The 13,781-nt window shown below is 40.9% G+C and overlaps 1 protein-coding gene across 4 annotated transcripts in view; it reads left to right on the top strand.

Annotated features, from left to right (window-relative positions):
- slc8a4b (solute carrier family 8 member 4b) overlaps positions 1–13,781 on the top strand; it is a 124,155-nt gene that overhangs the window by 18,603 nt on the left and 91,771 nt on the right. Inside the window, exons 1-2 of one of the 4 annotated variants that reach the window (XM_026161720.1) lie at positions 6,129–6,689; positions 7,719–7,809. The exons of 2 other annotated variants lie outside the window; for them this stretch is intronic. The gene's annotated coding sequence lies outside the window, so the exon portion shown is untranslated. Of the gene's footprint in view, positions 1–6,128; positions 7,810–13,781 lie in introns of those variants that run through there. One more of the 4 variants, XM_026161719.1, reaches the window with a different exon arrangement.

Raw genomic sequence — 13,781 nt, forward strand, 5'->3', positions numbered from 1 at the left:
TTGCAAATACATTATTTAAATTTACTTTTAGCTTATTTTTGGTCTCCACCAATTCCTGAGAAAATGACTGCACTCTTTGACTCCTTTGTTCTCTAGCAAGTTGCAGTGTATTCATGGTGATGCTGGGCAGGTAGTGTAGATTGCATGTAGGAGGTGGGAACTCGGAAATTTTTGTGACTGACCTTGCTACATATGTATTTCTTGGAGTCTCTTTCTTAAGTTTTAAAATATAGGTAGGAGAATTTTTAAATCAAGCGTGCAAACACCCGATTTACGGTGAAGAAAAGAGCATCTTATGATTTGCGCTTGATGTTGAAATGAACTGACTGCGCCTGTGTTTAGAAAAGAGTGCAACTTTTGTTTGTTTTCTCCCAATTAGTAAATGTGACACTTGGTCGAAACCCTGACATCTAAATTGGTCAACACAGCGGCACAAACTGAATGCAGTTTGCAGAGGTTTAGTCGGATGGCCTCTTACAAAGTCAGAAAAATAGATCAGATTATTGCAGGAATTAGATGCTTCGTTGTTTTTTATTAAACAACAACTAATTTAGTTAGTACACCGCTGTGAGCAGATGGCCTCAGATCTTTTACATGTACATAGATTTTTATTATCAGAGCTATTTAAAAAAATATCATTAGAAATCTATCCATACTATTTATGTTATGCACATCTGGACTTCTGTTTCATTTATTTGCACGAGGAACATAATGCATAGGATTGTTATAAATATTCCTCTCTGACACCAATGTCTGAACTATAGATTCAGTGATGGGATTGGCTAAATGTGCAGTTAGCTCAGTAGGAAGGAAGCTTGAGATTCTGCATTTTAATCACCATTGAACAGTATTTCTTTCCACATTCTTTTAATTGACAATGTTTCCTTTATCTAATTTTATTATAACTGATTAAGAGGTAGTTGAAAAATAATTCTGCAGTCACAAACTTTATCTTGGTTGGACGTCATACCAGAACATCTGGGTGTGTTGAAGACGCACCTCGAACTGATGTCAGTTCAGCTTTTATTTTGAAAAACTTTTTCAGACATGACTACACATAAAGAAAAGACCATCAGCCAGATGTTTGATGGGGACGCTATGACAGAATAGCCTGTAGAGAACTACAGCAAAGTCAGCCGATAAACTAGTCGCAAGACTCATTTCACATTCTGCGCAGTGATTTGCTTACATCAGCTACAAATAGTGCAGTAGTTTGAGGTTTCACTTGTACAACTTCCAACCTTCCCAAGCCATTACTTACAGCTTACTGTAAACGTGGTGTGAAAATCAAGCTGTAGAGATTTGAAACTTGTTTTGCATATTCCAAAAGCATATTCAAATATACAGATGTGGTATGGCTAAACCTTAGACTGCCATTTAGACAAAACAGCTTTTAATCATTTTGTACTGTAGTGAATGGAATAACCTACAGAGTTGGACGTTACTGCACTTCTCACAGCTCTAAAACATCTCTCAGAGCTTAAATGCTGGATTGAACTTGAACGTAATGCCAAGGATTCTTTTTAAAACAGCCATGGTTCACGTGTACATCGCTGTAACTGTCCTTGCATCAAAAACAAGTCATTTATTATAACCCACTTACATTTGTTGTGACCTCTAGTGGTCAAAGCAGTTATGACAGGGGCAAAAGAGGAAGTCAGGTGACACAGAAAGAGCTACAAAGTCGGTACAAGTAGGAGGTCAGGATAGATAAATGGACTTGCAAAACACTGGACTTTAACTCAGGATATTAATCGTGGTTCTGCAGCTTTTCTTTCCTTTAAAAAAGTTGCTGACTGTGTTCCTCGTATGAGAGCTGGCGAGTACAGCTCCCAGACTTCAAGGGCACTAGATGTGTACGTCTTTGCTCAAAGAAGAGAAAAAAAAAAAATCTTAAAATCTTGAATTACTGGGAAATGTTACTCATTCATCTTTTCCTGTCAGGTTTTGCCAAGCCAATCCAGGGATTTAAACCAACTCCCTCCAGTCAAAGGCTCACATATACTCCTCTAACCTCGCTGCTGCCGGGGTCCTTTGGTGACCCTCTCTGAGTCACGGTGCCTGCAGCTGTTGCTCAGAGGCCGCAGTTTAATTCGTACTTCAAAATAGACAGGAAGGCATAAGATTTACTCAGAAATCTTCTCTATACATGTTGTGTGTTTTTATTGACCTCCTTCACCCTTCTTGGCAAACGTTGTCCCACTTACATGGGAGAAACTGGTATCGATCCAAAGATAGAAAAGCAGCCGAGGGGGGGCTAAACTCATTTCACAGAGAACTTCTCATTTCTCTTGTCTCCGTCTTGCTTTGACTTTATCTCTCTGTCACACACACACACACATACGCAAACGCACACAGTCACCCACTCCTCTCGTACCCATAATGATAACGTTAAAGACTTTTGTATCTCATTAATCCCCATAGAAACAGTATTGGACCTACTTTCTGCACTCCTCTCCTTTGTTTAACTCTCTGTGTCTTGCACACATGCATTCCCCTCCATTATACAGTCATCTATATTAAGTACTATATTGGATATTATTGGATGTGACAAACTGCCGATGCTTTCTCATTGTGTCTTAGATTATGTTGCTGAAGGATGTGCTGCTGCTGCGGTGATTTTATATGCAAGTGTGTGTTTGTGAAGCGGGTGTGTGTAACCACAGAAGGGCAGAGCTACGTGGTAACAGAGTTGCACTACATCTCAGTGTGCGTGTGCCTGTGTGCTCCCGGCCAATCAGAATAATGTGGATTATCGCTGGTTATGTAGATTGCGTAAATGTAGAGATTGAGTTTGTGTATGCGTGTCTCTGTGCGAGCAGGTGAGAACAGCTCAAGATGTCTTTAAGCGAGAGCAGATGGGAAGTCAAATGTTATTGGAGCGTATGCTACATAATTCATTTATGTTGTGTGTATGTGTTCCTGGATCTCACTGTGAATATACAGTTGTCGCCCTGAGGGGGCAATAGAAACACAGGCTCATTATAAGGGACATGTACAATGTGCCCAATACAACATTTAGCAGATATTTAAAGATTTGTTTCATTCTTTTCTATTCAGGTATAAAAACTGAGCCAGGTAGAGTTGGCTTTGCATTAATCAGCTGCTAGTCTGTTGTTTATTTGCTAAAAAAAGACTTACACCTGTCTGTTAAAGCCGAGCAACCAGGGCTGAAAAATGAAGCCAGTGGCGAACCTGCAGTTCCTAGAACAGCCACTTGAGGGTGGCTCTAAAAGCGAGTCACTCTTTATAGACTCCTGTGTAAAAAATGGCCAACTTTACAAAAAGCTGCTGTCAGGTTAGCTTTTTTTTGTTCCACTTTTATAAAATAGCTGCTTGAATTTCACTGATACTCAGAATTAATCATAATTAAGTGTGGGGATGCTTTAAGTGTATGTGGCTGCTGGCTCAGTTTATAGCTTATTGCAAGGCTTCAGTTCAATTAACGTGAGTCACTGAAATGACTCTTGTTACTGCATTTTAAATGACATCTGACAAACAGCAATAATAATAAAAAAATAAGATCACAGAGCAGATTTGTGGATTTTGTGAAGGAAGATATGATGGTGTTGCCCATAAAACTAAAATTCAGGCACCAAAATGTGAGTCCTGTTATTGAAATCAGAAATATATTGATGTTCAGGCAGTTAGGTTGTCTTTGCAAGGTTTTAATTTCACTGTGCAAACGGATCAAACAACATTACAGAGCACGACAGTAATGGCGAGATTATGGTGGCCATCTTTTATTTACAGTCTGTGGTTAAAGCTGGCTTTGAATAAGCATTGGCCTATTTGGAGTCATGAGCTTAATGTTCCACTTCTACCCAGGTTGCATTTTATGGTCATTAAAAAAAGGCAGGAGTGTAAACATCTGCTGGACCTGAGTAGGACGCATAGTGAAGAGGATTTTTCACACTGTGAAGGCAGGTCAGTCCTCTCTTCTAAACAGTCTGATGGCGCCCCTGTTTCTAAATCATCTCAAACCTATATTGGCATTTCTGCTTGGCAAGTTTTTGCAATAAACTACGCTCTGCTGTAATGCCAGCCTGGCTGATTTATGGCTCTAGCATCCTGCTGAAAAAAACTCCCAGTAAAACAGGAAAAGAAATGAAATGATAGTAAGCATAATATGCATTATGTGTACCTCGTAGTACTTCAAATCATCGGATTAATGAGAAACTAACATGGGTTTTCTCTCTTTCTACGTCTCAGTTTCTGCAGTGACGACATGCAAAACATATGAAAGAGCAGAATCGAAGATGACATGTTTAGATTTTTAATTTTTTATCTGACCAACCATCTAAAACCTACTTATATTCAATGATGATTAGAGACTCAAGTACACACAGAAATTCATATCTTATTAGTAAGCTATTATTAAGTTATCAGCTGAGTCTATGTGAAGTTTGCACTGTGTGTTGTGTTCATAGATCCAATTTAAGAATCAGAGCCAAGTTGCAATAAAGCGGGTTGGTAATTTTGCCATTTTTTTTCTGTGGCTTTATTTTAGTTGGTTCATTCTCAGAAAATTGGTTGAGATTTTTTTTTCATTCTGCAGCAGACTGAAAGACATTAAATCAAAAGTACTCCTCCAGGTGCTAGGTAGGGGGGATATTGCTCTCAGCAGGGACTGGGGATTTGAGGAGATTTGGGCAAAATCCATAACGACTCAGGAGTGCTGTTGTTATGGTGGAATATCAATTGGTGTTTTTCAACTGCTTCAAATCACAACCTGGAACGAGCTTTTGGATGTGACCTTTAGAAATGCGCCCTTGCGTACGGACACTTTGGCTCATCATTTCTGTGCCACTGTTTTTCACATGCTCGATAGTACACAATAAACACCTGTAGGTGATGCACGTCGCAATTCTTGGTCCTTTTCTTTTCCGCTTGTTGGTGTAGTGTATTTATTTCTCTGACAGACTGCACAGACGTGCTGTGTTTGAAAAGAAAGCGAAGGCTGTGAAGTGAAGCTTTTGTCTCTGGCTCTGCTGCTGACGGAGTGACAGTGCTGGCATATTTGGCGCTCAGGGCAAGAGCACGAGTACCCAGGCTCCTCAAATGACCTGTGACTGAGCGACGCATGCCATGACCGCTCCTCAAGAACTAGTTGTTTTTTTGCTAGAAAAACAACTAGTTCGAAATATCTCTCAGTAAATTGAAATGTCTCTCAAAAAACAGTTTTAAGAGCAGCCTTTTAACGCAACACTCGGCGGTGTATTTTGAGGCTAGACCCGCACCAGACAGAAGCGATTCAGCAGAAAACACACTAGCGGGGGTGATTATTAAGTGAGTTGTTGGGTGTCAGACGGCTAGGCCACCAAGTCGTGTTAAAGTAAAGACATCACAATTAGATGACTTGCAGTCAGACCTGTCATTGGCCGACTTGCCTGCTGCTGATACTGAGGCCTCCTGAGGTCACGAGAAACTGAATATTGCTACTGCAGAAAGAAAAGTACTCTGAGAACAGTTTTACCAGCACTGCTTGCTGTTGCTAAATTGCTTTTATTGGATTTTGTCTTTACATGTAAGACTCCGGCGACTTCTCAAAGAGCAGGAATGATTGTTTAAAATTACTGTTTGGCTAAGAATCCACTAACTTAAGTTAAATAACGAAACACTTTTCTTTAGCTGTCTCTGTACCCTCTACTTACAGTCGTGAAAAAGAAAGTTTTCAGGTGACTCTGTGCAGACACGTGGAAAAACTAAGTATCACCATACTGCTTTCATATGATTTAAGAGGGTAAATAGCAGCCAGGTGATGCTGATCAAATACACTTAATTAACGGATCATCAGCAGGTGTGAGAACCTCTGTAAAAGCAGATGTTTTGTCAATTTGCCAGTGTGGAGCATTCAGGTGTGTGTTAACACAAAGCCACAATTTTCCCGGCAGTGGACGTCCAAGCAAATTTAGCCCAAGGTCAGTCCGTGCAATGTTCAGAGAAACTGCAGCTACACCTCAGACTCTGCAGACCTCGGTTAGGATGTTAAATTTGAAACTTCATGACACTGCAATTAGAAAAGGATTTGCTTGTTTGGAAACGTTGCCAGGAGGACGGCTCTTCTCTCTAAAAAGAACAGCACAGTTTAGGTTTGCAATGTTTAATATGAACATACCACAAGATCTCTGGAGCAATGTCCTTTGGACAGAGGAGATCAAAGTGGAGATGTTTGACTGTAACGCACAACTACACATGTGGTGAAAACCAAACACAGCATAGCACAAAGACGTCGATTGAGTCGATCATGACCTCCACTGTACATCAAAGTAAAACCATCTGTCCAACATCTGAAGCTCAGCCAAAATTGGGTCATGCAACAGGACAGCAATCCCAAGAACAGCAGAGCCCATCAAATATATGCTGGAATGGCTCAAAAGATTCAAGGTGTTGTAATGTCCCAGTCGAAGTCCAGACATCAAGTCATCATTGACCAGATATGATTCAAACCTCAATGACCTGATGAAACATTATAAAGAAGAGCGGACAAAAATTCCTCTATTACAAAGACACTGCTTAATGTGGTTCAACTACTGAATCATGGGATATACTTCGTTTGTCACATGACTGCATAGAGTCCTGTGAAAATGTATTTTTCCACATTACTGCACTAGCAGGATACACTGGAATTATAGGCCAGCATGCTTAAGGTAACCCAAACAAACCCATGCCTCAAAGAGCCTCATCAGGTCAGTCTTGTTGTTGCTAGGCTATTTTCCTCTTAAGTTTTTCTTTCTATAGCCTTTAGCATTACCTAACCATGCAAATGCACCACAAATGCTCTGCTTTCTGTCTAGTTTTTGAAGCTACAGGCACATTTACAATGTAAAATAATCTGCTAGCAATAGTGGTATTTGACTTGCTAACACCTGACTCAAAGAAATTTAAGGAATTGACAGATTTCTCAGTACACAGCTAAAATATGTTGTTTAAGTTAGTCATTTTAGGAAACACAGATAGGCCTATAAGCTTGTTGTTAAAAAGAAACTTTCATTTCTTTATTGTATTTATGCTACACACATCGAGGCTTCAAGCACTTAGCTTAGCATATTTACAAGCCACAAGGAAAAACTGCTAACCTAAAGCATCGTGTGTGTTTAATATATAGTTAAAACAAATGGGAAGACAACAAGTTGCGATTTTGTGGCTAGATAACTACTTTTCATGGATACATGTGTCTCCAGCAATGTATGGTCTCACTGCTGCTAGTTTTCCCAATGAGCTAACTTTCTCCATGCTATAGCTATGCATTAAATATCAATCTTCGGAAGACATTTGTCATGAGCTATAAGAATCTTTATTAAAATGTCAGCATATACCCTTCAATGATGATATAAGTGTAAGTGGAAATAGTAGATTCAGTGTAAGTAGGCACTCAATTAAATTGCCCACATAAAAAGGAAATAGAATAACCATCATTTCCATTGCATCCAATATCACTTGAATAATACTTGACTCGTGCTTAATTCTTGTAATTATATTGCATGAGAATAATTTTGAATCATGAGGAAAAACTTATATAAAAGTTGAATATTATTTGCTATTTCTTTTCACATTTCTTTGCCAGCATAAATCACTGCAGGAAGACTGTGAGCAACAATATATATATTTTATAGCAGCATTAAAGACAGTCAAGCATATGATGTTGATCAGGAACAACTTTCTAAACATTCAAGGATATGATTTTTTTATTCATCTTATTTCCATATGTACCGAAGACCTTGTCCAGAGAGCACACGGTGCAGGTCAGGCAGCCAGGTGGTGGCAAAGTCAAACTCCCCTGTTGTTGGGAACAGTGTCTGAAGACAGGTATGAGTCATCTCCTCAGCTGACTTACACACCTTTAAAACTGTTCATTGCAGTCTGTTTGTGTGTATTTGTGTGTGTTTGTGAGTGCACCCGTGCATTAACTCTGCGTGTGTGTCTTTTGGCAATGCAGACAGCCAAATAGGCAGTCAGCTGCAACAGTGAGTCACTCAATCACTCGCCCTCGACTCAATACGCTGCCATTTAGACAATACTGCAACTCACTGTGAGGTGTGAGCGCGTGCATGTGCGGTCCTTGTCTGTGTTTTCGTGGGCTTTCATTTCACATTTCAGGATTTCATTAATATTTTTGCATCTTTGTGCACGCTCTGCATTAGCTACGCATCTCTGTGTCGGCAAACGATGCATTGCATGTGTAAGCTGTGCATGTGTGATGGCGTGTGTCTGTATTTACACATAAGCTCTGTGTTTTTCTTTGACCTTTGGAATTCCCTCGGTCCGTCGCACACCGCTGCTTCACTATAGGTCCACGCGCACCATTCATTTTGTGTGTGTGTGTGTGTGTGTGTGTGTGTGTGTGTGTGTGTGTGTAGGCACTCTGCAGACACTGAGAGAGCGAGTGGCAGACAGATAGAGGAGGAGCGGGAAATGGCATAAATGTTTAATTTCTGAGTTGAATTTGTGCAATTTTTTTATATTGTTCATGTATAATTCATGGCTGTGTCATGAATTAAATTAAATAAAAGCAAGAAAAAATAAAAAATACAAAGAGAATTGAAAGAAAAGGCACGTCTGTCCATCTGATCTGCTCACAGCTTGTGGATGGAAGTCCATTTAAGCAGTCGCATTAACAAAATAACCCTATAACGGCTCTTTTAGCAGGCCTTTGATTACACGTAGGACCTTTCCATGTGCGGTATGAATCCTGGCACTGATCAATATCTGAATTCCTGCAAAGCTTTACTACAGGATTGCTAATAAACACACAGGAAGCTAATCAAAATGCACTACCAAAGAGGACAAGAGGTGAGCCAGATTCAAATAAAGGCCTTCTCACATGATTGGGGAAGAATAATTAAAAAGGTCTTTTTCATTAGCTGCTAACCACTGGCAATATGGATGAGGCTGTATTTTCTTCCTCTCTCCCCCTTTTCCCTCTTTGATTAATTACAAATTTCCGTGGCTTTTTTGGCTCTTTCTTTTCTTCCTTTATTCTAAATCATTTAGCATGGAAGCTATTTCCACACTGACATAATTAGTTTTGTTGAGCTTGACTTCCCCGCTGCCACATGTCCTGAAGATGCTGATTTATACAGCCTGCGCTGTTTTATTGCATCGGTAAATGTACAAAATCAATTGTGCCACGAAGAGAGAAATTAGGAGAGAGGATATTTGGATTTATGGGAAAGAAACAAAACAGGGAAATATACGTGTGGAAATGAAAGACGAGCCGAGAGAGGGAGGATTCAGAAGGATAGAGAGGGGGGGGAAAGGACACGACAGAGGAGGGGGAAGTGGGTGAGCGATGTAACTCACAAGAGCAGGGGAACAAAGATCGAGACAAATACGGAAGGGAGCAATGAAGTGAGTAAAATGTGCAGCAAAAAATGTGAATGGAAGAGGCAGAGAAAGTGGCGAGGACAGTGCAGACAATAGATGTGAAGAGGTGGTGTGAGAGGCAAAGTAGGTGAGAAAAATGGCAGAGATTAGCAGAGATGAGAGGGTGATGCAAAGTGGAGTGCAGGGCTGCTGCAGGTGGTGGAGAATGGATGGCTGATTGGTATGGAGATAGAGCGAGGGACCAGATTAAACCTAATTAGAACATTATAATGACTTTGTAAGGTGAAACAAAGAGATGAAAGCCATTATATGCTGGAGATAAAGAATGGATGCTGGCCAGCTCTTTAATGAAGAATAACACTGATTTCAACCGTTTGGAAAAGCCAAAATTGATGTTGTGTTGTGGGAGTTTGAGAAACACTGAGACAAATGAAAAGGATGGACATGCATGGACGATCAGTGAAATGACCAGAGGTCTGTGCCCAAATGGCAGAAGATGGAGGTTATAAAGGCCATGGGTACCGAGGAAAGAAAAACGGAAGAAGAGAGAGAGGAAAAACGGGCAAAATTATCAAATAATGGGGACGATGAGAAAGAGAACGAGAGCGTTACAGCTCCATCGAAGGAGAATGACCAAATCTGAAGAATTGGCAGAAATACAGCGTCACAAAGCTGCCAGCCTTTCTGTCTTTCTGCACTTGTTGGATAAACAGAAGAGAACACGAGTCGTTAGATGAGCAGCGGTAGCCACAACGGCTGAACAAGGACACTGCATCGCATTCAGATCACAAGCATCCTCAACCTCTGTGGTTTAGCTCTACTGGGCCGAAAACCTTCCATCAGACATGATTATGAATTGTGCACATGCTGATATCAGAGTATTGGCGTACCCTTGATTTAATGAATGCAGAATATGTGTGTGGTTCGCATCTAGCTCTTGCCCTTTGGGTGCTCTGCGCTGTTCATCAGCACCATGTGAAAGTCAGAGACATACTGTCTCATCTAATGTGACATTTCAGAAAGATCTACATCAGAGGCTGAAACAGAGGTCTCTCGACTTTATCTCAGAGCTGGTGGCACACGAAGGAGATGGTACAGGGATTTAAGCAGAGGTTTTTTAAAAAGAACATATACTTAGCCACTGGTTAGTGAAGCCCTGTTAACCATGAAGTTGAGCCATTTTGCCGTTACCATCTTTTTATTTTGATACCAGATTTTATTAGCAAGGGTTGGATCTGACTGTGAAACCGAGCTGCAACTACCGTAAAAGGTCCTTCTATTTTATTCTGCTTATCCAATTCGGGGTCACAGGGTGCTGGAGACTATCCCAGCTGCCATAGGACAAGAGCCAGGGTACACTCTGCAAAGGTCACCAATCTGTCGCAGGGCTAACACACAGAGACAAATAACTGGTCAAACCAATTCACTTTAAAATCACCTTGCGTGTCTTATGTCTGTGGGAGGAAGCTGGAGTACCTGGAGAGACCCAGACGGATACAAGGAGCACATAGACTCCTCACAGAAAGGTCTCAGACTAGATTTTAATTTCTTGCTGGGAGGTGACAGTGCTAACTAGTAACCGTTATGCTCACCTGCCCTAAAACATACCTTGTTTTAGCCTCCATCCACAATGAACATGACTTTGCATTCAACAAGCAACGCAGACCATATACTCAACATATTTACTTCTTTTTGCAACCTGAGGAGTCGCAACCTGGTGGCCATCAAGATGAATGCACATTTAAGGCACTCATTCATTAGCTTTGCTTTCAAGCTTGGAGTCTTTAATACAGTTGATGGTTTCAAGTCGGTTTAGAGCAGCGGTCCCCAAGACCGCGAGAGTTGAGGCTCGGGTGTGAAATGTATGGTTTTTAGGGTTTTTGTCGTTAACTCTGTTTCCCTGGGTCTTTTCACGTGTTGTAGTTGTGTGTCTTATTTTGAAATAAGTATTTAGGCGTTACCATAGCGACAAGAGAGCTTTAAGGGGCAGCGAGGAGGACGTTACTTTCAATGTTGTTGGTGCATTTCAGGAGGACGCTGCTAATTAAAGTTACACAATTACACAGTGGATTCAAGTTTATTATTATATTTACAAAATACCACAGTTTTTGTCTTGGTCATATTTTGTTGTAGTTATCCGGGACACCTTATAGGCCAGTCCGTGAAAATATTCTGACGTTAAACTGGTCCATCGCAAAAAAGGTTGGAGACCGCTGCTTTAGAGTATTAGAGTATGAAAGTACTTTACATGAAAAGCATGGAAACTAAAGTAAATCTTTCTGAAGTACTTCTAGCCATCAGTAGCTTTTATTTACCAATCAAAGTACAACTAAGTCAGATTGATATTTGGTGCGACCACTCTTCACCTCTAGAACATCACCAGTTCTCTTTGCTACACTTATGTACAGTTTTTCAAGGTTATTGCTTGGCAGATTGTTCACAACATCTTAGAGAACTTGCCACAGTTCTTCTATGGATTTGTGCTGAATTGTTTCTCTTCATATGATCCACGCCGCTGATATCTGTGGGTCCATACCATCTATGAGTGACTGGGGGCAGATCAGATGCCTCCCTGATGGTACAATGTAATCATCTTAAATTCCTAAAAGCTTTGAAGAGCATATGCTCTTTAGGTAAGATTGGACGAGAAATTTAGGTGAATGAAGTCACTTTAGGCTTCAATAATCCCAAGACATGCGCTTGCATAGTCTTCTCAGGACACAAATATCCACATACTGAAGCGCTTCATGTGTGACACTTAAGTCTGTGCATTTAAGTCTGATGTGCACAGCCATGCAAGGAAACATAGGCGTGCCACTACCTGCGCAACACTTCTGAGGAGAATACTGGAGTTAAATGGAAGAATCGAAAGCAGCTTGTGTATTACATTTAGTACAACAATTTAGCTCCAGCCTGGCAATATGACTGCACAAAAGTCATTCTAGCAAAGACGACTGGGGCCTAATGGTTAATAAGGTGAGGCTGAGGCGGAGAGATTGCGTGATTGAATCGCAAGAAAAGCTGGATTGCCTGGACAGAGAAACACACACGCGCGCACACAATTTGCCCTCAAACAGCAGCCACTACCACACTGCCCTTGGATCTAACTGTGGCTAATAATGCAGAACTGTGAGACTGCAGATAGGTGAAAATGCAATTGTTCTTACACAGTCGTCTCTAGCTAAATATTACTGATACTATTTCTGAAACCTGTATGTATACTGACTGTTCATCCATCCATCCATCCATCCATCCATCCATCCATCCATCCATCCGTCCGTCCGTCCGTCCATCCATCCATCCATCCATCCATCCATCCATCCATCCATCCATCCATCGCCACCAGGCTAAGCAGGGTATTCCAGATGTCTTTCTCTCCACTTCCTTTGGCAGTCTTCCAGGTTCTCCAGGTTGGGAAGATGCTCCCAGGCCAGATCACATATATAATCCTTCCAGTGTGTTCTAATTCTAGCCCTTGGTCTTCTCCCATCTGGACATTTCTTGGATAACCTCCAAAAGAAGTTTCCTAGCATTACCCACACCTCCTTAGGCACCTCCTTTCAATTCAAGCAAGCAGTGGCTCCATCCAGACGCACAGATTCCTTACCCCATCCCTAGGGCTGATCCAACCACCCAACACAGAAACAAATATTGGCTGCTTGTGTCCATGACTTCATTCTTTCTCACTCTGCAGGTATGGGCCATAGGTGGATGGATAACACCTACATTACTGTTGACACCAAAGCCAATCCTTCTACCTGCATTTTGCTCCATTTTACCATCATTTATGAAAAAGATTTATAGAATTAACTTGCAGATTTTAGATTATTGTACCTCATTTTGTAAAGAAGGGAAAAAAAACGTAATAAGCTTAACTTCACATATCAATACGATTGTCAATAAGACTGTCTTCTAGTTTGTTTGGGGGTTTTTTGGTGCTTTCAGCTAAATAGTGAGGTCAGATGAATTTATTTGTGTATGCACGGGGTTCTCCAGCTTCCACTGAAGCAGATGCATGCTAAGATGGACTGAACATATATTCTCACAATCATTTCAAATTTGTTGTCTGGATCCGGGTGTTGTTCTGAGTCCAGCGACTCGGTTCTTGCACTGTTCGGAGGGAAGTTTCAGCCTTGGTGGAGGCATGCAGCCTCGGGCCCGTACGTTTCTCTATTTTCTTTACTGAATGCATTGCAGTGACAGCATCATCCATCAACAGAGCACTCAATAATAAAAATAAATGTAGAAGTGTATAAGAATGCATGAGTAATAAAAGCCAGGATGGCTTAACAGACAAGAAAAAGAGAACAACAAATGGAAAGTAAAACTTTCTAAAAGAGAAAATCAAAGGGAATGATGTTACAGCCCCATACGTTAACTGACAAATGAGTCTGGGAAGTGCAGTGCGAATACAGCAATTCTGGGAGCTCCACTGCCTCCCATATACGGATGTT

This window comes from Astatotilapia calliptera, chromosome 3, assembly GCF_900246225.1.
Source record: "Astatotilapia calliptera chromosome 3, fAstCal1.2, whole genome shotgun sequence".
Taxonomy (NCBI): domain Eukaryota; kingdom Metazoa; phylum Chordata; class Actinopteri; order Cichliformes; family Cichlidae; genus Astatotilapia; species Astatotilapia calliptera.